This window comes from Pipistrellus hanaki (genome assembly GCF_964339955.1).
Source record: "Pipistrellus hanaki genome assembly, chromosome: X".
Taxonomy (NCBI): Eukaryota; Metazoa; Chordata; class Mammalia; order Chiroptera; family Vespertilionidae; genus Pipistrellus; species Pipistrellus hanaki.
The window spans coordinates 101,487,441-101,509,815 of NC_140524.1; the positions used below are offsets into that span (position 1 = coordinate 101,487,441).

The 22,375-nt window shown below is 42.2% G+C and overlaps 1 protein-coding gene and 1 pseudogene across 3 annotated transcripts in view; both read left to right on the top strand.

The window, feature by feature from the left end:
• Positions 1-22,375, top strand: part of ARHGAP6 (Rho GTPase activating protein 6) — a 468,278-nt gene that overhangs the window by 196,161 nt on the left and 249,742 nt on the right. The gene's annotated exons all lie outside the window — the stretch shown is intronic.
• On the top strand, positions 19,339-20,042 carry LOC311615528 (putative inactive peptidyl-prolyl cis-trans isomerase-like 6; annotated as a pseudogene). Its single transcript has one exon. The product of its transcript is annotated as a putative inactive peptidyl-prolyl cis-trans isomerase-like 6 (transcript).

Below are 22,375 nucleotides of genomic sequence, written 5' to 3' on the forward strand. Positions count from 1 at the left end.
ATAAAAAAAAAAAAAATGCGCCTTAGCGCTGATGCTTGCCTCCTGACCTTTTCCTCCTACAGTTTTCCCACATTGAGTTTATGGGGCCTCCGTCCTTCCAGCTGGGTATCGTCCTGGACAGCCTTTCGGGGACTTGATCGTATTTACATTTGGAACAGATGGCTGTGGTTCCAGGATGGAGTCAAGGGTGAGAAGGAGCCAGAGTGCATGCTGGCATGTAGGCCGGGGAGAGAGAGGAGAAGGCGGCCTGCACTAGGATGGTCGCTGGGTTGGAGGTGTGGAGAGTGGCCAGTGTGTCTGAGAGATGCTGGGACACTAACTAGCCGGCCTTCATTCATCTGGAGCAACTACAGAGGTGCTGGAGGGTGAGGGCCACGGCACGAGTCAGTGATTTCCTAGACGCACCTCTGGAGGAACTGCAGACCATAGTATTTTGTTTATGCAAGTTGCAAAGCATTTGGACATAGTCTGTGTCCGTTTTAGCCTCACAACCAGCTGGTGGGTTAGAAATGTTTTCTATTTCATGGCTGAAGAAATCTAAGCCCAGAGCAGTCGAGTTCAAGGTGGCACAGGTGACAGAACAGAGAGCTTTATTCTGGTGCCCTGATTTCACAGTTTGACTCCCGAGATAACCGAAATAGATGAGCCAAATTATCCTCTGCCTCCCACTTTTGTCACCATAATAAACCAACAATCAAATATTATACCTTTAGTGACTTACTGTGACCAACCATGTTGCTGAATTGCGTGGCCAAGGGCTCTTTAGTTGGATTGGTGTAGACAAAAGCTAAATTTTAAAAGATCCATTACGTTCTGTGCTGTGTGTTTATGTCTTCCTCAGGTTTTCTCAGCCTCAGCTAAATGAACGTTTTCGGCAAGATAATTCTCAGTGATGAAGCTGTCCTGTGCCCCTAGAGACCACTGGAAGCCAGTAGCATAGTATCCTTCACCTCCTTAGATATGACAACCAAAAATGAATCCACACAGCCCTGGCCGGTGTGGCTCAGTTGGTTGAGTGTTGTCCCCACCACTGAAAGGTCAGGGCTATGGGAAGTAGTCGATCAATGTTTCTCTCACATCGATGTTTTTTTTCTCTCTCCCTTCCTCCCTCTCTCTAAAAAGTCAATAAAAACATATTAATAGAAAAACAAGCCTGAGAGGGAAGGCAGGGGAGGGGGGAGGGAGAGGTCAACCAATGAACTCATATGCGTCTATGCATAACCCATAGACACAGACAATAAGGTGGTGAAGGTCTTGGGGGTGTGTGGGAGAGGTCAATGGGGGAAAAGGGGAACATATGTAATATTTTCAACAGTAAAGACTTAAAAAATGTGACCACACATTGCCAAGTACCCTCTGGGGGGCAAAATCACTGCCACTTGGAAGTCACTAGTCTATTTGGTTTTCATGCATGTGTTTAAGAAGATGTGACAGTTGCTATGTAATAGGGTCTGAAAAGAGAAGACATGATAAATGTTATGAGTATTATATACTCTAGTCAGTGAACATGCAGGACTTCAGAGAGAGGCCGACACTAAGGTTCCAAGAGAGCCTCACACATGACACAAGTGCTAGGGGTGGAATAATGAGTCACACCATTTTCAGTGATCATGACTTTGACAACATTCTCCTGCTTCTTTTTTATTTTTTTTTTAATTGACTTTTTTTTTTTTTTTTTTACAGAGAAGAAAGGAGAGGGATAGAGAGTTAGAAACATTGATGAGAGAGAAACACCAATCAGCTGCCTCCTGCACACCCCCTACTGGGGATGTACCCACAACCAAGGTACATGCTCTTGATGGGAATCAAGCCTGGGACCCTTGAGTCCGCAGGCTGACACTCTATCCACTGAGCCACACCGGTTAGGGCAACATTCTCCTGCTTCTGGTGACCTCCCAAAACTTTGTCTGGGTTGAACATGATGTTAACCTGCCTTCCCTAACAGCCTTCATAATGCTTTCTTCCATTAACCACCAACAAAATATTACAAACCTTGCTTGTCTGCCAAGATCATGTAATATACGTCCAATTTCATGACAACCCTTGCAATTAAGTATGGCAACTCCTTCAGTGGAATTACCGCTTTGAGCCTCAGTTTTAGAACAAATGGCCCATGGAGAAGCTTCTGATGCTATTATCTAAGCAGCTCCCTGGAGGGGCACATTGATTTCCATCCCCCTCCTCCGAGAGACAAACAATAGGAGGCTTTCGTGATGCCGCTGGCAGAGAGGAATCTTTGGACTGTTGGCCCAGAAAAGGAACTCACTACTGACTGATTCATCTGCCTCTCAGCATAACCATTATGGCTTGTCTCAGTTTCGGTTCTTACAAGGGTATTTCTTGGATCACATGATCTCACGCATCTAGGGGAAATAATGAACAACATAAACTGATGAACAAAAACAGACCCAGAGACAGAGAAGCAACGATCAGATTCTCAAACCTCAGAGGGAAGGTAGGGGAGGGTGGGACTAAGGGGGAGAGATCAACCAAAGGACTTGTGTGCATGCATATAAGCCTAACCAGTGACCATGGACACAGGGGGGTAGGGGTATGCATGGGGAGGGGTTTGGGATGGGAATGGGGGAATGAGGACAATTATATGATATCATAATCAATAAATAAAAAAGGAGGAATCTCTGGGTGGGTGATGCATGTGTCTCACTGAGGTGTGGTCAAAAAGCAGGTGGATTAGACTCAGGTTTCGTCTCTGCGGAGTCCAGCTATCAATATGCAACCTTTCTCGTCCCCGGGACCTTTCTACTTCTGAGCTCCTCTGGCGCTGACCTCACTTCCTATTTGGTGCAGTCACCCCACCATCTGTGCTTGGAACCACAGCCTTGTCATTAGATCGCTCCCTTGCTCTGCTTAACCCCTCCCTGAGGAATCCATCAGAAGGCCTGAGCTGCTTCCCCTGCAGGGAGCCTCTCTCCACCCCAAACAGTTAAGGTTTCAATATGAAAGTTTCCAAGTTTTTTTTTCTCCATGAACATTGGATTTCCAAAGACTTTGAAGTCATTACGTTCACTTCATAATTCAGTGGTGTTGACTGTGGGGTATTCTTTGGTGATTCCGAGGACACAGGGCACTCTGCTGGACGGGGCTGATAGGAGTCAGTTGTCATCCATCAGCGCTGCCAGCACAGGCGTCTTAGGAAGTTCAGCAGCAGGCCTGGGCTTTGCTCTGACCCTCTGTTTCCTTACTCTTTGTCTCCTCGCAGAAGCAAGAATTTTGCAAGTTACAAATAAATAACGTATTTACTTATTTAATCCTATATATATATATATATATATATATATATATATATATATATATAATCCTCACCCAAGGATATTTTTCCATTGATTTTTTAGAGACAGTAGAAGAGAGCAGGAAAGACAGAGAGAAACATGTTCAGGGTTATCATTGTCAATGTCCTCTAAATTGCAGGAAAAAAATAGAAGAAAAAAAACCCTTACTGCTCTGTCCAAAGTACTTCTGACTCCACTGAAACACCACTGAGCCTGTCACACTATGTGCTAATGTTGTTTGCATCTCTCCTTGGTATTATACTGAGTGGGGCAAAAGTGGGTTTACAGTTGAGAGTACACAAAACAGAGTTTATTCTTACGGTATTATGTATTTATTATTATCGTTAGTAAACTACTTTTGCCCACCCCTATATATACGTTCATCGTTTGTCTATCTGTCCCTACTGGCATATAAGCTTATTCAGGGCAGAGAGCCAATCATTCTTTTCCCATCACAGCCCCACTGCCTGGTGTAAGCCCGGGCACAGGGTAGGCAGCCAGTCAATACCTGCGAGTGGATGGATCCGGCTGCCTGGCTGTTTTTACCTCAGTGACACCAGGGGGTTCAAAACTTCACTCATCATTAGTTGATGTTTGAAAAGAACATACTGGCTTCAGGGTTTCACCCGTTTCCCACTAAATGAGAATCTCCAAGGCCTGGACCCGGAAGCAATACTTTGGAAAAACTTTGGAGGTCATTCTGATATCGCCACCTTGGGAAACCACTGACTCATTTACATGATGAACTCCTTACCATTCAAGAAGCTCCCACAAAGTCTAGGATTCAGCGGCAAAGTGGATCCAAAGAGTGCAATCCAGTACTTGGCTTCAGACGACTCTGAGATAATGCAATGTGTGTTCAGAGAGGATTTTGTTTTATAAGCTAGTGTTCATCTCAACTGAATTCTGTAAGGACACAAGAGGCACAGCAATAGTTCCTCTTCATAGCATGGCTAGGCAATGTATCCCTTAGCATCCATTTTCTGAGTGATCCAGGCTGTGGTTCTCCACCAGGAGACACTGCGCATGTCCGGAGGCAGTGCTCATTGTCACCGTTGGCAGGAGGTGCGGATATATGGTAGGCAGAGACCTGAGACGCTGCTCAATGTCCTACAGCACAGAGCACAGCCCAGCAAAGACTTGCCTGGCCCCAGAGTCAGAAGTGCTAGATTGAGGAACTTTGACTTATGTGTATCTCTGTAGACATCAAAATCCTCACTGTTTTTGAAAATCATCTTGCATGGAGCTCTCTAAAATGCATTATATGTATTCCTCTGTTAGTTAAGATATGGGGAGGACAAGGTGTTAGTGTCCTTTTCTCCGCACGAGTCCCGGTTCGGAACAGCATAGTAGTCAGGGAAGGGTGATGGCGGCCTTTCTGGAAGCCTCAGTGCTTTGCTCTGAGCTCTGAGCTTCTTCACTCCTCAACTATGATGCCTGTTGAAATCTTGGGCCTTATTTCTTCTTTTTTAAAAATATATTTTATTGAGTTTTTACAGAGAGGAAGGGGGAGAGATAGTTAGATACATCGATGAGAGAGTGTCATCGATCAGCCGCCTCCTGCACACCCCCTACTGGGGATATGCCTGCAACCAAGGTACGTGCCCTTGACCAGAATCGAACCCGGGACTATCCAGTCTGCAGACCAACACTCTATCCACTACCCAGACCGGTTTCGGCGGGCCTTATTTCTTAAAGATTTCCTGTCTTCTCTCCTGTGTGAGACTTTAGCTGACTTCTTCTTTTCAAAAAAAATTTTTTATTGATTCTTTTAGAGAGAGGAAGGGTGAAGAAGAGAGAGAGAGAGAGAGAGAGAGAGAGAGAGAGAGAGAGGAGGCAGAAACATTTATTGGTTGCCTTCCACATGCACCATGGCAAGGAACACAACCTGGATATGTACCCTGACCAGGAATCAAACTGGCCACCTTGTGGTGTACGGGATGACACTGCAACCCACTGAGCCACACTGGCCAGGGCTGCTTTAGGTCACTTCTTTTTTTATGCATGTCTAATAGTCTTGTCTGATTCTCTGCCTTTTCTTCTGATTCAGCGGGAATACTGGTTTATTAAAAATGTTAGTCCTGGTCTAAAATGAGCGGTCATAATCTCCAAACTAGGATGTGCGGGGCTCTTAGAAAGCCTTTCTGTGTGGACATCGGATCTGCAACCACATGTGTGCGAGAGGGTAGGGCCCACCTCTGTCCAGCAGGCGCTCAGTGAAGGTCTCACGTGGGCTGGCCTGCTGTGGGAAAGACACTGACAGAAAAGCACAAGGAAGAAGCCATGAACAGCTTCACCCAGCTCTCCTTCTCAATCTCATTAGGTTAAACATCTCTCAGCCCAGAGTGCCAGGTGTGTGGGCAATCTATCTAATCTGTCATTGACTGGGACCATGGGCCCTTTAAGTCCTGGCCACTTCACAGAATGCTAATTAAGCACATCCTGTTTTACATGGTAAGCTCCACGTGATGGGGAGTAAATACATGGAAAGGTCTCAGGTACTTGCAAAGATCTGAACTAACATCACCAACATTTACAAATGAATATCATGAGTATATTTGAATGTACTTTTCAGATTTTCTGGTTTGACCTTATTTTCAAAAGGTCAACTTTTCGGATTCATTTTGTTCTTAAATACGTTCTGAGTATTTACAAACTTAAAGGGAGATTATAGGAAACAATGGGGACCCCCCCCCCCCCCAGTGATGATCTGGTACTGCTTCCTTTGTTGTCATGGTGACTACTTGGATGCGGCTATGGGTGCTTCTCAGTTTGGGTGAGGTAGACACAGCATATAAGACCAATGTGTTCATTCGTATATGGTCATTGTTAGGAAGGTGTTTTTTTTTTGTTTGTTGTTTTTTGTTTTTTTTTGAAGATGTCATGACTCCATGAAGTGAAAACCGATAAGGATTTTCTGCCCTTCTCTTGATTATTTGGCCCATTCTTAGATCTCTTCTAACTTTAAAAAAATTTGTAGTAAAATTTGAGTGCTTGGAGTGTCCGCTCAACTAGGTTTCTGTGATGAAGTTTTCAGAAGGGTTGGCACGGTGGCTCTGAGGAAATGTGCCATGGAAACAGTGAGAGACTTTAAGATGAATCAACTTTTAAAATAGTGTTTGAATGACCCCTTTCTGCAGCTGACTGAAATGTCCTGTAAAGAAATGTTTAAGTCAGTCCAAGGCAAACAAAGAGGCCAAAGTGTCTTGCCCACATGGGGGGCACCTCTGCTCTGCGTTTGCTGGGCCCCCCTGTGCCAGGTGGGTGCCGCTGGGCCCCCCTGTGCCAGGTGGGTGCCCCTGAGCTCCCATGTGCCAGGCGGGTGCCCCTGGGCTCCCCTGTGCCAGGTGGGTGCCTCTGAACTCCCCATGCTAGGTGGGTGCCGCTCCACAGGGGCAAACCCGGCACCCCCTTCCCACCCCCCCACCCCCACCCCCCGGTCCTGACATTGCTCTGACTTCCTCTCTTGGCGATGCCATTTTAATGAGATCCACAGAGTCGTAATAGTTTAGCAAGAAAATGGAATGTTGAGTTTGCTGGAAGAATTTGAAGATGGTGCCACGTAATATTATTTTGCAAGTATTTATGCACATAACCTTTATCAGTGCCATTCTGATGTCACTTTGATGGTATGAGCAAAATGTGTGATGTAGTCTTGGACCTCAAAATATAAAGTATTCTCCCACCTTAGCTACCGACTCACAGATCCCAGGAGCAAACAGACTGGCACACTGAAAAAGGCTTCACTTGCCCTAGCCAGTTAGGCTCAGTGGATTGAGCATTGACCTGTGGACTGAAGGGTCCTGGGTTCGATTCCAGTCAAGGGCACATGCCCAGGTTGCAGGCTTAATCCCCAGTAGGGGATGTGCAGGAGGCGGCCAATAAATGACTCTCATCATTTATGTTTCTATCTCTCTCTCCCTCTCCCTTCCGCTCTGAAATCAATAAAAAATATATACACCGAGTGGCCAGATTATGCACTCAGAGATCATAGTAATCTGGCCACTCCATGTATATGTACATATAAAGAAAAGATGTTACCAGGAGGACACAGGGAGGGACAGTGTTCCTGGAACCTGGCGACCTCCAACCTGGGCTGGAAGAGGCCTTGGATATGTACTCAGGGAGAACTGCAGCAAGAGCAGAATCTGAAGAAGCAGGGATGGAGTGGGAAGATGAATACCCTGATCTTGTGATCTCCCTGCTCTCATATCTTCCTTTCTTACCAAAGCCAACCAGGCCACTGAGATGCGGCACATTGCGGTCCATCTCACAAGGCCCATGCCTGTATGGAGAAGGGCAGACCTCTTTGTTTTGTTGGTCAGGGGGTGGGGAGAAGTTGGCCAGCAGAAGTTATCATCACATGCATGTCCAATCTTATTTGGGGTTCACTTACATTATGAAAGACCCTAATTCCTAAGCAGAGAGAGGATTCCCAACTTTCTTGGGATCCCTCTTTCCTCTTCCCTGTGGGTAATTTTTCTTACCACGTTTAAATGAGCATGCCTAATCCATTCATATGTGATGTGCATGTCTAAGAATATTGACATTACAAGCCGGTTAAAGTACTTCCTCTTCACTCATTGTACAGGGACATATTGAGCATACATATTACAATTTATTAAATATTAAGCTCCATATGTAATTTTAAAATGCCTTGGTCTAAATTTATTGATGTAAATTTGAGCTATAATAAACTTTTTCTCCTTTAAGCCTGTTAGGGTAGAGTAATCTAATTTATTTTCCAAACAATAAAAATGGAAGAATTGATTTAACTCATTTTCTGGTTGATGGGTAAAGATCTTTAATCTTTAAAGTCACACATCAACTCAAATGGGTTCACCCGTGTTTTAGTGAAAAGTGATTCTCATTTGTATCTGGTTAAGGAGTTGGCTAAGGCATTTTTTGGGACTGAGGACTGCAGTTTAGCCACCCTAGGCTCCAGCTCACTTAGCAGAGAAAAACACACACACAACCTTTCAACCTTAATTGCAGAAAATGCCTCTTATCTGAGTTAGTTCCTCCTTGAGGATTCTGTGAATTCACTTTCATAATATCCATCTTGTTTATAGTAACTCCTTTAAAAACCACATTCACTATAGAACCAAACAATCCAAAGAAGCAGAGGCCTGAATCAGGGACCATATCTGGACTTCATACCCTGTGTCTCATGCGTAGTCTGTTTTTGAATGTCAGCACTGAGTTAGAGCTCTTAGAAATATTTCGGCTGACTCACAGTCATAATAATAGTAGCCAATGTTCAACCGCATGCTTTCCGCTAACCCTGGTTGTTCTACATATATTATCTCATGGAATACTTCAAAGCACCCTGGGAGGTAGGTCCTAGTGTCACCCCATCTAAAAGATGAGGGAACCAAAACACCGAGTTGAAGTTTGTTTCAGGGTCATACGGCTTAGTGGTACTGAGACTCAAATCCTTGTCTGTCTGACTGCCGAGTCTAACGCTGATCCACTGCACAGTGGCTGCCTGCTAAATGGCATTGGGTTGAGATGATGATACCTTTGAAATGACACTTTAAAGAACTTTTCATTTTTTTAACAATTACAAACTCATAGGAGATTGCAAAAATAGTACTGAGAGATTCTTGGAACCCTTTATGCAGCTTCCCTTAACGATAGCATTTGACTAGTATGTAACTAGTGCAGTATCAAAAGCAGGAAGTTGACATTAGCATAATACTATTAACTTTTATACAGAGAGACCTTGTTCACATTTCACCAGTTTTTTACGTGCACTCATTTGTGTGTGTGTGTGTGTGTGTGTGTGTGTGTGTGAGTGTGTGTATGAGAGCTAGAGAAAGAGGGAGAGAGGAAGTGAGGGGGAAAAGGGAGGGAGGGAGGGAGGGAGGGGGGAGAGAGAGAGAGAGAGAGAGAGAGAAAGAGAGAGAGAGAGAGAGAGAGAAGTGAGAAGTTCCATGCAATTTTATCACATGTATAGATCGGCATACCCACCACTACATTCAAGATACAGAACTTCTATCACCACAAAGACCTCTCATACTGCCCCTGTGTAGTCACACCCATGCTACTTCCTACCTCTCTCTCTAATCCGGGCAACCACTGAGCTGTTCTCCATTAAAATGACACCTTGTAACTTACTCCCTCTGTGCTCCCGGCACAATACGAACAGATCTGTCTCCATCGATCATTTATGCAAAAACGTCCAGACACATAACAGAAGAAAGGAAGGCGAAAGGATAATGAGATCAGGGAGGATTTGGGTGTCCTTGTTAGTAACATATAGAACCACAAATAAAGGACATCCTGTTTGGTATTTTTAGTTGAGTGTTGTGGTCATTTTGTAATCCCAACTCTTGTGTTTTCCCCAGCAAAGCACTTTTGATGGCAACACCACAGAGTTTAGCTCCCGCACGAATGCTCCATGCTCCCTCTTTGCATGGCTGTTCTCATGAAACATCCATTTCAGGAATGACAACCATGTGGCTGCACCGGCAGCCGTCTGGAACAGGTACATGAGAGCTGGCAGGCTGCCCTCCAAAGTACTTATGAGCAAGGATACACACGAGCCCCTCATGTGTGTGTGGTGGCCACGACCCAGTTGTGCTCTGGACAGCACAGGGGTTATGTAAACTCTGGCCTTCATGGTTCACATGCATTTTTATTCATTCATTTGGAAGGGAGTGGCAGCTCATAGACCTCTCTTGGGGAAAGTTTGAACCTTATCAAGATTAGCTGGTTCAAAAAAAAACCCCTAATGGCTGTTTTTATTCAGGATGACTGCGAGTGAAACCTTATCATTGGGACACAGTCATATAGACTTCCTGCATTCGTTTGGTTCCCACTATTTTAAAAAAGGTGCAGAAAGTGCTGATGCTGCCTGATTCTGCAAACATAGGCACACTCGTACTGGACACTTTAATTATTGCAGTTTTACTATGCAATTTTTCTTGATCTTTATGAGAAATAGAGAATATTTTTCAAAACCTAGATATTCTTGAACCAACCTGTTACTTTCATTTTATTTTACTTTATTTTATTTATTTAATTGTAATACTCGATAAACAGGAGTCTTACTCAGCAACTACAATAGAAGGGTTCAGGAGTCTGAAAAAAGGGCTGTGCATAAATGGATTAAAGAGACTAGCTGAGAAATATGAATTTGGAAGGTATTTTGGGGGGCCAGGCAGAAACTTATTTCTAATGACTAAGCTCCCTGAATCTCCGCGCACAGGGCTTTTTATTCATGCATCTTTCCCTCTAGCATGGCAGATATACATATCAAAGGTAAGGTTTGGTAAACAATAACAAGATTATCAGGTTGGGGGGATTTCCTTAGCTGTTCCAGCAGCAGGTAATAATATATGCATATTTTCAGCCCTACTGAAGCTGTCCATCAGCTTCTGATGAACTTCTCACATTTATTATGCTAACTACTGGAATTTGTTTCCAGCAACCTGAGGATATTTTTTCATTGATTTTTTTTTTTTTTTTTTTTTTTTTTTAGGGAGAAGGGAAGTGAGAGAGGAAAAGACAGACAGAAACATTGATGTGAGAGAGACACATTGATTGTTTGCCTCCTGCATGCTCCCTGACCAAGGCCTGAGCCAAGGAGGAGCCTGCAACCGCAGTACGTGCCCTTGACCAGAATCAAACCCAGGACCTTTCAATCCATAGGTCAATGCTCTAGCCATTGAGCCAAACTGGGTAGGGCCTAACCTTTTGTTTTTAATTAGGTAGGCAGGTAATATCATCATTTATTACTGTGCAGTACCTCATATCACCCAGTGTGCAGAGTCTAAAAACTTGGATTTGAAAAACTGTGGGGTCTTCCATAAGATTTCTACATTGGAGAACATTTCTTTGTTTTAGATATCATTAAAAAGGAATGAAATTTAGAACCCCTGGTGTGCATACATATATGCATAGAGACACACAAAATGGTGCTTTATTTTATAGCAGTATTGTCTAAAATGTAGAACTGTGTTTGTATAAGTTAGCTATCATCACACTAATGGTTTGTAACAAACTTCTTTGAAATTCCATGGCTTAAAACAACCATCAGTTCTCATGGATCTGGGCAGAGCTCAGTTTTTTGACCCAAGGTCTGGCTGCCAGTCCTGCAGGGCTTGGATCCTTGATCAGTTCTGCTCCATGTGTGTTTATTCTGGGCCCAGGTTGGTGGGATAGCATTTACCTAGGGGGTTGCAGAGGTACAATATGAAAAGTGGAACTAAGGATTCTTAACGTATCTACCCACCTGCCATTTGCCAAGGAAAGTCACATGTCCAAACTTAATATCAGTTGGTGAGGAATTACATGAGTGTATCAAAGGGTGAAGGAATAGGGCAAATCATTCACTTTCCCTCAGTGTGTAATCAAATTCTCATAAAAATACTGATGTATTTGAGCAGTTCACATCTATATTAAGGCCCCCCCCCATTTCTTTCTGTCATGGATATCCTATATAATAAAAGTTTAATATGCTAAGCGTCCATTCAACCAATCAAAGCATAATATGTTAATCTTATTCTAAGGCTGCTCAACCGCTTGCACTGACCACCAGGGGGCAGACACTCCAATCAGTAGGGTAGTTTGCTGCTGGGGTTAGTCTGGCCAATTGGGACTGAGCCAGATGGACTGGACATGACCTGTAGCCCTCCAGCAGTCCCTCCTGGGATGGCCAACCTCCTGCATCCCTCCCCAGCCCCGATCATGCACTGCTGGGGTCCCTTGGTCTGACCTGCACCTTCTTGCAATCTGGGCTGAGGGACCTCCCCCACCCCCTGAGCATACAAATTTTGTGCATCTGGCCTCTAGTCAATACATATTTCCCTATGACCAAATTAAACAACAAAAGCAGGATGATGGGGTCATCCCCCTGATACCCGCAAACCCACATTGATTAGACCTAGACTGAATACGTATCAATGAAATATCAGAAAAATAGACTGAATAATACTCATGTTTAAACAGAATTGTCAACGCCTTCCTCTGTTTCCTTGTGCTTAGCTGCTCTGGTTCCTCAATGCGTCAAAAGGAAAACAAAACACTCAGAATCCCCTCCCAGGAGATTTTTCCAAATTTGTTTTGATTGGTAGTGTCACTTTTAAAAGATTCATAAATTTAGCTCCTGTTTTAAAATCTAGAAGAAATTGTGTATGTGGTCATTTACAATAGGGAGAAAAATATATTAATTCTTTAGTTCAGACAAATCAGAGCCAACATTTGTAAATTATCTTGTTTTGATCAATCCTCACATGTAAACATAAGCTAAATTAAAAATAATGCACTCATACAAAATCTTCTTTCTGAAGTTGAAAACCTTTACCCTGTCTCCCTCCATTGTATCAACTGATTGGACAGTTACCAAATCCTTTCCCCCACACCCCTAGTGTGCTCTGTAGGTGCTAAGACCCAGTCAAGCACCTGCCATTATGCAGTCACTCAGTTGTCTAAATGAGAGGCCAGCAAACTATGGCCCAGAGGCCAAAATCTGGACTGTGGCCTGCTTTTTTTTTTTTTTTTTTTTTTTTTTTTTTTTTTTTTTTTACTAGCCCGAGCACTAAGAATAAGTCTTACATTTTTAAACAGCGGGGAAAACATCAAAAGGAGACTATTTCATGATGTGAAAAATACAGGCAATACAGATTTTAGTGTCCATACATTGAGTTTTATTGAAAACAGCTATGCCCACCTATTGACTATGGCTGCTTTCATGTTACAACAGCAGAGCTGGATGGTTGCAATAGACTGTCTGGCATGCAAGACCCAAAATATGTACAGTCTTGTCCTTTAGTGAAAAAGTTTGCAGATCTCTGGTTGAATGCTCTGTCTCAAATTACCACAGAATCTATAGATAGGTCTACTATTATATAGGAATGGGGCAAACGAAAGAAAAAATACATCTTTAGAGGGTAGGGGGATGCTAGGCACATTCTGATACAGATCAATATTATTGAACATTCATTTATTCACATTCATTTATTCACCAGTGTGAGTGGAGAACTGGGTATGTGTCCAACACTAAAGGGAAAAGTAAAAAAAAAAAAAAAAAAAAAAAAGGAGAATATCTAGTTTTTACTCCAAGGATTCCTCTTGCATACAAAGTAAGATACATCCACATAAAGGTTATAGTGTCTGAAACCTATTTGCCTTGTCTAATTCTCTAAATCACCAGTATGCTCTTTGGAATTTTTAAGTTAAACTAGTATTTTTAAATCCCAGCCAGCATGGCTGAGTGGTTCAGTGTCAAACTAAGAACCAGGAGTTCCAGGAGTTCATGGTTCAATTCCCAGTCAGGGCACATGCCTGGGTTGCGGGCTCAGTCCCCAATGTGTGGTGTGCAGGAGGCAGCTGATCAGTGATTCTCTCTCATTACTGATGTTTCCATCTCTCGCTCCCTCTCCCTTCCTCTCTGAAAGCAATACAAATATTTAAAAATAGTATTTTTATAGCTTATTCTGTAAATATTCCAGGCAGAATAATTTTCATGAGCACTGCCATTCTTACCAGTTCAAAGTGGAGAATTGAACTCTGGAAAATGTAATTACTCATTGGTTAAAACGCTGGTTTTGCATTTGAGAATTTTACATGAGTGTGCCCAGAAGGCCATCAGATTAAAGAATATAGAGGGCTGACCCTAACAGCACCGCTGCCCTGCTCCTTAAACTCTATAGCTCACTGAGCCTGCAGCCACAAGAGCTGGACAGTGAGAGAACTCTTGGTCCTGCCCGTGCAGTCCATGTTTTTCGAAGGGATGTGGCCCTGTTTTATGCTCTGCGATGTTTCCTTCGGCTGACTCTTCCAAATGCCTGTGACCCTCTGAATGGAGATGTCTTTACAGCTTTAGCCTTACAACATGGCCTCCGCTATCATTTCCTTCAGGTCTGGTCTTAGGTCTCAGGAGCTTCCTGAGTAAATGTCATCTTGGTGTTTCCCAAGAGGAGCCGTGGAGGCTCACTGAACCTGGCTCCCAGCAGATAGAAACCATAAGGCCCCTGAGTCTTCTTCTCATTGGACTTGGGAGGAGGATGAGCCTGAACTTCTCTTGGGTTCCAAAGCAAGGGCCAAGCTGGGGCACTGAGCAGAGAACCGGGAAAAGGCCCCCGGGGGTGGGGATCAAATGACCCCAAGAGAGGAAATTCAGAAACCAGGTCAGCACCCTTGTGAGAGCCAGTGAACGGGACTTGACAACCAGCAACCTGTGGCCCGGGCAGAAGCCCACGGATTGGCCTGAAGAAGGGTGTTGTGTTGTAGGGCGGTAATAGCGTTGTGCAAACCCATAATGAAACATGATTTATCTACTCTCACAGTCGTGCCGGGCTAGGGAGCTATGTGGAAATGACTCCATTTCATATATTTGTCATGTTGGCCAAGGGTCAACTCCTTAATACAAGAAGGCACTTTGGGAATACTATTTTCTTGAGACCTGAGGACTATAGTGTATATAGACACCAAATGGTGTATATTTGTGGCAGAGGCAATTTCCAACCTAGCGTGGTAAGAATTTTCTCCACCGATTGTTAAAGGACAAAGGGTTATTTTGTAGAAATTATATAATACCGCCTTGTCAATTACAGTACAGATATCAATTAATGATTGTTCCTTACAATGACAGCTCTATAATTACCCGGGAAGCGCTCACAATATTACCTGGTTGCTAAGAAAGATTGCAGCTTTTTGTCTAGTCTGACGAATTTCCAGAATATTGTTACAAAGAATTTAATGTCTAGAAACTTTATAATAGTCCTTAAAAAGCGTTTGGAATAAATGTCATTTGGGGGAGTTTTCTTTGCTTGATTCAGCCTGAGATCCCAATTTAGAGGAGGCTCAACCTCTCCAAGGTTTTGTCTGCAAATATAATGTAGAATATGTGCGATAGCCCTGGCTGGTGTGGTTCAGTGGATAGAGCGTTGGCCTACAGACTGAAGGGTGCCAGGTAGGATTCCAGACAAGGGCACATGCCCGGGTTGCAGGCTTGATCCCCAGTAGGGGATGTGCAGGAGACGGTTGATCCATGATTCTCTTTCATCATTGATGTTTCTATTTCTCTTTCCCTCTCCTTCCTCTCTGAAATCAATAAAGATATATATTATATTTTGAAAAGAATATGTGCTATAAACTGTTTTAACCTATTGGAGTTATTTGGTGGGGGGAGGAAAGTGCTAGAAGAGGATAAAATGGACACTTTGACTTTAATGAGGAAAGTATTGCATTATAGAAAAATGCTGTCTATTGGTTGTTGTGAGCCATTTTTAAATAGCATTTTACATTGGAGACATGTTTTGATCTGTTTTTCAGAGGTTTCTTTGTAACCTTTAATTTATTTGTTACTTAAAAATTTTAACCATCACAGACACCAGGATCTGGGTGTAAAAGTAGTATTTTCTTAAAGAAGCATTTTTCGTCTATATTTTGTGTATGTGTATTAGAACGCTGTCTGCAGTCCTGTGGAGATAGGAAAAGATAAGTGGTTGCCTGGGGCTGGGGGTGGGAAAGGGGGGTGACTGCCCTTGGGCACCAGGTATGTTGCTAAGGTGATAAAAATGTTCTAAAACTGGATTATGGTGAGGTTGCACAACTGTAAACGTGCAGGTGCATTTCATGGTATGCAAATTACATTTAAATAAAGTGGTTTGAAAGAATGTGCATTAATAACAGAACCGAAAAGTACTTATTTGAAAGTACTTTTTTGAAAGTGAAAGATTTCAATTAACCTTATACAACCGAAGTTCAAATACGTTAGTAACAATATAATATATGTTATTCCCTTTCAGGCCATTGTCCTAGAAAAACAAATAAATGAGAAAAAACACTATTTTGTACTACTTTTTTGGGATTTATAGTGTCTGACCAAGCATACATTTGTGGTTAACACAGAACCATCCCACTGAACTAGACACCAGACGTGTAAGAAATTCAAGTTTCTCAAATCAAAAGCAAATATGGCATCTGAGTAACCATTGTGTTTTTCTACATAATTTGGTGAAAATATTCTAAAACTGGATTATAGTTATGGTTGTACAATTTGGTAAAGTTATTACAAAATTATTGAATTGTACATGGACAATCCTTGAATTTTATGATGTATAAGTTATATATACTATGATAAAGTTAACTTCATAAATATACATATACATATACATATACATATACATATACATATACATATACATATGTACATAAAATACCTTCTGGTGACACAGGCCCAATGCCTGTATTCCATACAATGAAGTCACAGCCACAGGCCAATAGTCTTGTCCTCCTCATCTTATTTGGGACATTTTGACTTCGACTATGTGACATAAGTTTGCTTGTGGGTGGTAGAAATTATTTCCTTTATCTACTGAAAATAGTTCTTCACCTTTTGTTTGTTTGTTTCCCTTTCCTTTATTTTCTAATAGAGTGGGAATATCCCATTCCAATGTTAACTTCTTTTCTTTCCTCCTTTTTTCCCCCCTAATTTCTATTTATCATTCCCTTTCCTTGTGGGCAAGATTATTCCGACCTCTTCCTCTCCTTGCCTAGGACCACATGTCTGCCTGAGTATGGAGGCCCTGTGCTGCCTTTGCAGTTAGGGGGACGTGTGCGAGGGGTTCCCCAGCTCAACAGCTCTTTAGCCCTTGCACTTGGCAGCAAGACTCCGAAAAGGCCAGAGGACCTGTGGCCACAGGTCCCTGCTTGTGTTTCTGAGTGAACTTGACATAAAATATCCAGTGAATCATGGAATGCAATTCAGAAACCCTTCCCCCTTCCCTGAGGGCCATGGATCCAGATTGACCCGGCTGTGGCCTTTGTTGAATATGTTATACCTGAAGAAGTGATGCTTAGACCAAGATATCCAGGCTGGTAGGAGTTAGATTGGTGAGGAGAAAGAGAAAGCACTCCAGGAAGAAGGACTAGTTTGTGCAATGACCTTAAAGAACTAAGAGTCATACCAGGTTCAAGTCACCGAATAAAGGAAGTCCAGAGTGAGTGAGGTGGAGAGTGGCATAAGAGGAATTTAGAGAAATGGATAGGAGTGAGCAAGAAGAATTGCAGGGTCTCGTAGGGCACAAAGTAAGGATATTAGACTGTAACCTAAAAACAAGAGGAAGCTATTAAAGGATGTTAAGCAATGTGTGTGTGTGTGTGTGTGTGTGTGTGTTATGATCCTTATCTCTAAAAAAGACATGACGATATTGTGGTATAGCCTTTTGGACACTCAGGAGGTTTTTTTTTTTATTGCCAGGATGTGAATAGGGTCTCCAGCCTCGGATATCTTGTCAACCATGGTTGAAAGAATTTATGGCTGACTACTGTGGGATCCTACCACTTTAAAGTATGCTTGTATCTGTTTCTGACTCCTTCTACTCTGACTCCTGCTGAAGAGCAATTACTGAATCTCCCAGCTAACTAGCAACAGGGAGAATCTCATTGACTTAGCTTGGGAAATAGCATTCATGCTGGGAAAACTCTCTACGCAAGCTTCCTCATAAGTCCCTACTGATTGGGTGACTGTGTGATAAGTCTTGCCCCACCCCAGGCCAATCAGCTATGGTAAGGGTGGGCCTATAGTATTTCAGAAGCCCCAGTGGCTGCAACCTTAGCAGAGGTTGACTGTGGGCACAAAAAGGACTTTGTTGCTCTTCTCTGTAACAAACAAGCAAATCACGGCCAAGAGCAACATTTTGTTTTAAATCCCCATCTGAGCATATTTTTTTCCATTTCTTTTCTTTTTTGAAAAAATTTAAATTCTTTTTTGTTGAAAGTGTTACATAAGTCTCCTTTTTCCCCAATTGACCTCTCCCCGGTCGTTCCCACGCCCAAGCACATGCCCTCAGTCCCCTACTGTCTGTGTCCATTGATTATGCTCATATGCATGCATATAAGTCCTTTGGTTGATCTTTTACACCCCCTCCCCCTGCCTTCTGAGGTTGGACAGTCTGTTCCATGCTTCTATGTCTTTGGATCTATTTAGTTCATCCATTTATGTTCATTATATTCCACAAATAAGTGAGATCATGTGATATTTACCTTTCTGTGGCTTATTTTGTTTAGTGTAATGTTCTCCAGTTCCATTCATATTGTTGCAAATTGTAAGAGTTCTTTATTTTTTTTACAACAGCGTAGTATTCCATTGTGTATGTACCACAGTTTTTAATCCACTCATCTACTGATGGGCACTTAGGTTGTTTTCCAATCTTAGCTATTGTAAAGTGTGCTGCTATGAACATAGGGGTGCATATATCCTTTCTGACTGGTGTTTCTGTTTTTTTGGTATATATTCCTAGAAGTGAGATTACTGGGTCAAATGGGAGTTCCATTTTTAATTTTTTGAGGAAATGCCATACTGTTCTCCACAGTGGCTGCACCAGTCTGCATTCCCACCAGCAGTGAAAGAGGGTTCCTTTTTCTCTGCATCCTCATCAGCACTTGTCATTTGTTGATTTGTTGATGATAGCCATTGTAACAGGTGTGAGATGGTACTATATTTTGATTTGCATCTCTCGGGTGATTAGTGACTTTAAGCATGCTTTCATGTCTCTCTTGCCTTCTGTATGTCCACTTTGGAGAAGTGCATATTGAGCTTTCAGATTGCGAAGAGCACCGCAGAGGTAAAGGTGAAGAAGCTACAAGTGCAGGCAGCCCTTCGTCTCTCATCTCACTCTCCTGGTGACCAACAGGGGGTGGGTAGGTGAGGGAGGGTGTCAATGTTCCGGGGGGAAGACAATGTCCAGGCTAAGCGGGGCCAGTCTGGTTGGATCTAAGCATGTAGGGGAAAAGTGTGGGTTCGGGGGTGGGGGTGGGGAGCAGGCATTCCACTTGGAGAAGGGCCATCTTTAAAGGACTTTCTGAGTGAAGGAAGCCTTCATTCAGAACCTTGCTGAGAATAAAGAGCCTGAAGAGTAATTTTCCATCCAAATTTGATGATCCTAGAATTTGCATGGGATCAATATCTACAGAAGAAAAAATTTGCATGAATATTTCAAGAATTTGCATGTGATCAATATCTACAGAAGAAAAAAAGGGGCTGATTTTAAGAAAAAGTAAAATATTTATAGAATTTTCTTTAGGAAGGCATATGATGAAGGAACTTAAGAATGAAGTCTGGAAATATTTTGCCAATGTCATGTGTTTTATTCATGATCAGCTGCTGGGTGATACACTTGAACTTCAGAAATGGGCCCACAAAGTGTGGGATATGGTTGACTCTAAGCCCCCTGCACTTATGGGGCACTTACTGTGGATTATTCTACTAAATTCTTAAGATATACGAAGCGTGGTTTTGTGTTCTTGGATATTTCCATTGATCTTTATCCAATTGGAAGGTTGGTTTTTGAGCTGTTCTGTGATACATGTCCCAAAACATGTAAAAATGTTCAGATCTTGTGCACAGGGAAAGCAGGCTTTTCTCAAAGTGGCATCAGGCTACATTATGTCGGTTCGATTTTTCATTGAATAATAAAGAATGCTTGGATACAAGGAGGAGAGGCTGCAAAAGGAGATGGCGGAGAGTCGATTTATGTGCCAACATTTGAAGATGAAAGCTTTTCAATTCCTCATAATAAAACGGGATTTCTTGGAATGGTCAACAAAGGCCGTCACAGCAATGGTTCACAGTGCTGCGTCACACTACAATTAGCTCCCTGGCTAGATAAAAAACATGTGGCTTTGAGGCAATTGATTGAAGGGACAGAAGTTCTTCAACAACTAGAATTGGTTATAACAGAGAATGAAACACCATTACAAAAATGTACAGTTATTGACAGTGGAAATTTTTATGCGTGATTTTCAAATCAATATTTTCTGAATTTATTATGTATTTGATCAGCTGTTTCTATATTTAATTAAACCATGCTTAATTATAAAAAAGAAAAGTGTCTCTTTAGGTTATTTGCCCATTTTTTGATTGGATTGTTTATCTTCCTTTTGTTAAGTTTTCTGAGTACCCTAGAAATTTTGGAGATTAAACCCTTATCAGATATAAGATTGGCAAATGTGTTCTTCCATGCAGTGGGCTCTCTTGTTTTTTAGAGTGAGTGGAGGGGAGCGGGAGAGACAGAGAGAACCACCAAAGTGAAACAGACACATTGATTGGTTGCCTTCCATGTGCACTCTGTACGGGCTGCGGACCAAGACTGCAAGCAATGTAAGTGCCCTTGACCAGAATCAAACCCAGGGCCCTTCAGTCCCAGGCTCGACACTTTATCCACTGAGCCAAACCAGCTAAGGCCAAGAGCAACATTTTAAAAATATCTTAGTCCTGGCTGGTTTGGCTCAGTGGATAGAGCATCAGCCTGTGGACTGAAGGGTCCTAGGTTCGATTCCAGTCAAGGGCACATGTCCGGATTGCAGGCTCAATCCCCAGTAGGGGCGTGTAGGAGGCAGCTGATCAATGATTCTCTCTCATCATTGATGTTTCTCTTCCTCTCTCCCTCTCTTGCTGAAATCAATAAAAATATATTTAAAAAAATAAAAATATCTTACATAGTGTGGCAAAGATAACAGGTATTGTAGGTGAAAAGTATGAAATATTTGCCACACTGTTTATAGCAATGCTCACCCCATAATGTGCATTGTGAAGTGTGTTGCCATACTTGTTATTAGCCATCTAATTCTATGCACCCCACACACTTACACACATCGCTTCAGTAGAATCTGCTTGGCAGGTTACCAGGCTTGGGTCTTAATCTCTGACACAAGGTCCCATGATAACACCTTTGACCGACAGATGAATGATTTATAGTTCTATTTTCATAGTTTTTAAAAAAGTTATGTTATTGAAGTCATTTGCTTTTTTAAATTATTAATCTTACTGCTCCCTCCAACATTTTCTTGAATAGTATTTAATCATGTTTGGGTTAAGTGATTTATAGTTATCTCACAAATTCCAGTCTCGAGATTAAAGTTACTCACAAATTCCTTAAGACATTCATTGTGCTAACAGAGATTTTTAAAAAAGAGTACTATAGGATATAATTGCTGTATCTGACTCCTCCATGCTTTTGTTGAATTCCATCACATACCTCCACCTCATTCACCTCCAAAGGGCCGGCAAGCATATATAGCATACATGCCATTGTCCTAAAATGACATGAAAACATGCTCAAAATGATTAGCCATCAGAGAAATGCACCCTGTAGAGTGGTAATAATAAAAATGATAATAGCAAATGTTGGCAAGAATATGGGAAATTGGAACCCTCATACACTGCTAGTAGGAATGTCAAATGATGCAGCCACTGGAAAACAATCTGACAGTTCCTCAAAGAGTTAAACATAGCCCTAGCTGGTTTGTCTCAGAGGATACTAGTAGAGTGAAGACTGAAGGCAGTGGCCAGAATGAAGGCCTGGGTCCCGGGTGCCAGAGGAAAACCAGTGCCAGAGGAAAACCAGTGCCGGCAGCCAGGGGAAGGAAGGCCTATTGCACAAATCTTCGTGCAGCTGGCCTCTAGTGTGACAATAAAAAGGAAGGAAGTACTGATACATGCTATGGCATGGATAAACCTTGAAAACAAAGTAGGCAAATCGAGAAAGGGAGGAAAGAAGGGAGGGAGGAAGGGAGAGAGAGAGAAAGAGAGAGAGAGGAAGAAAGTAGGCAGGTGGCAGGTGGTTCCTTGGGGCTGGAGTTGAGAGAAAAAGGGGAGTGACTACTAATAAGTATGGGGTTTCTTTTCAAGGTGATAAAAATGTTCTAGAAGTGGAAATGTTCTAGAATTTAGTATATTCAAAAGTCTTTGGCATTTAGTACATTTAGTATATTTAGTATATTCAAAGACTTCTGGGTAAAAGCGCATGCTTAAATGCATAAATTATATAGCATAGAATATGTAACATATAAATTATATCTCTCAATTTATAAAGTGATTATAAAGTGATCAATAAAGTGATTATAAAGAACAAGCAATGCTAGACTTAAACAGTGTATTCCATGGTAAGGTAATTGTCTAGGCACTTTTCCTTATGAAACAAAAGCTCCCCCATTATTTACTTATGTGTTGCTTTGCCATCTATATACTTAAGAAACTTCTCTATCTCCTTAGAATATGTATGTGGCAGCCAGTTTATCTTATGTCTTGGGAAAAAGAGTAAGCACTGTTTACACGAGCATAGCCTGGCCTT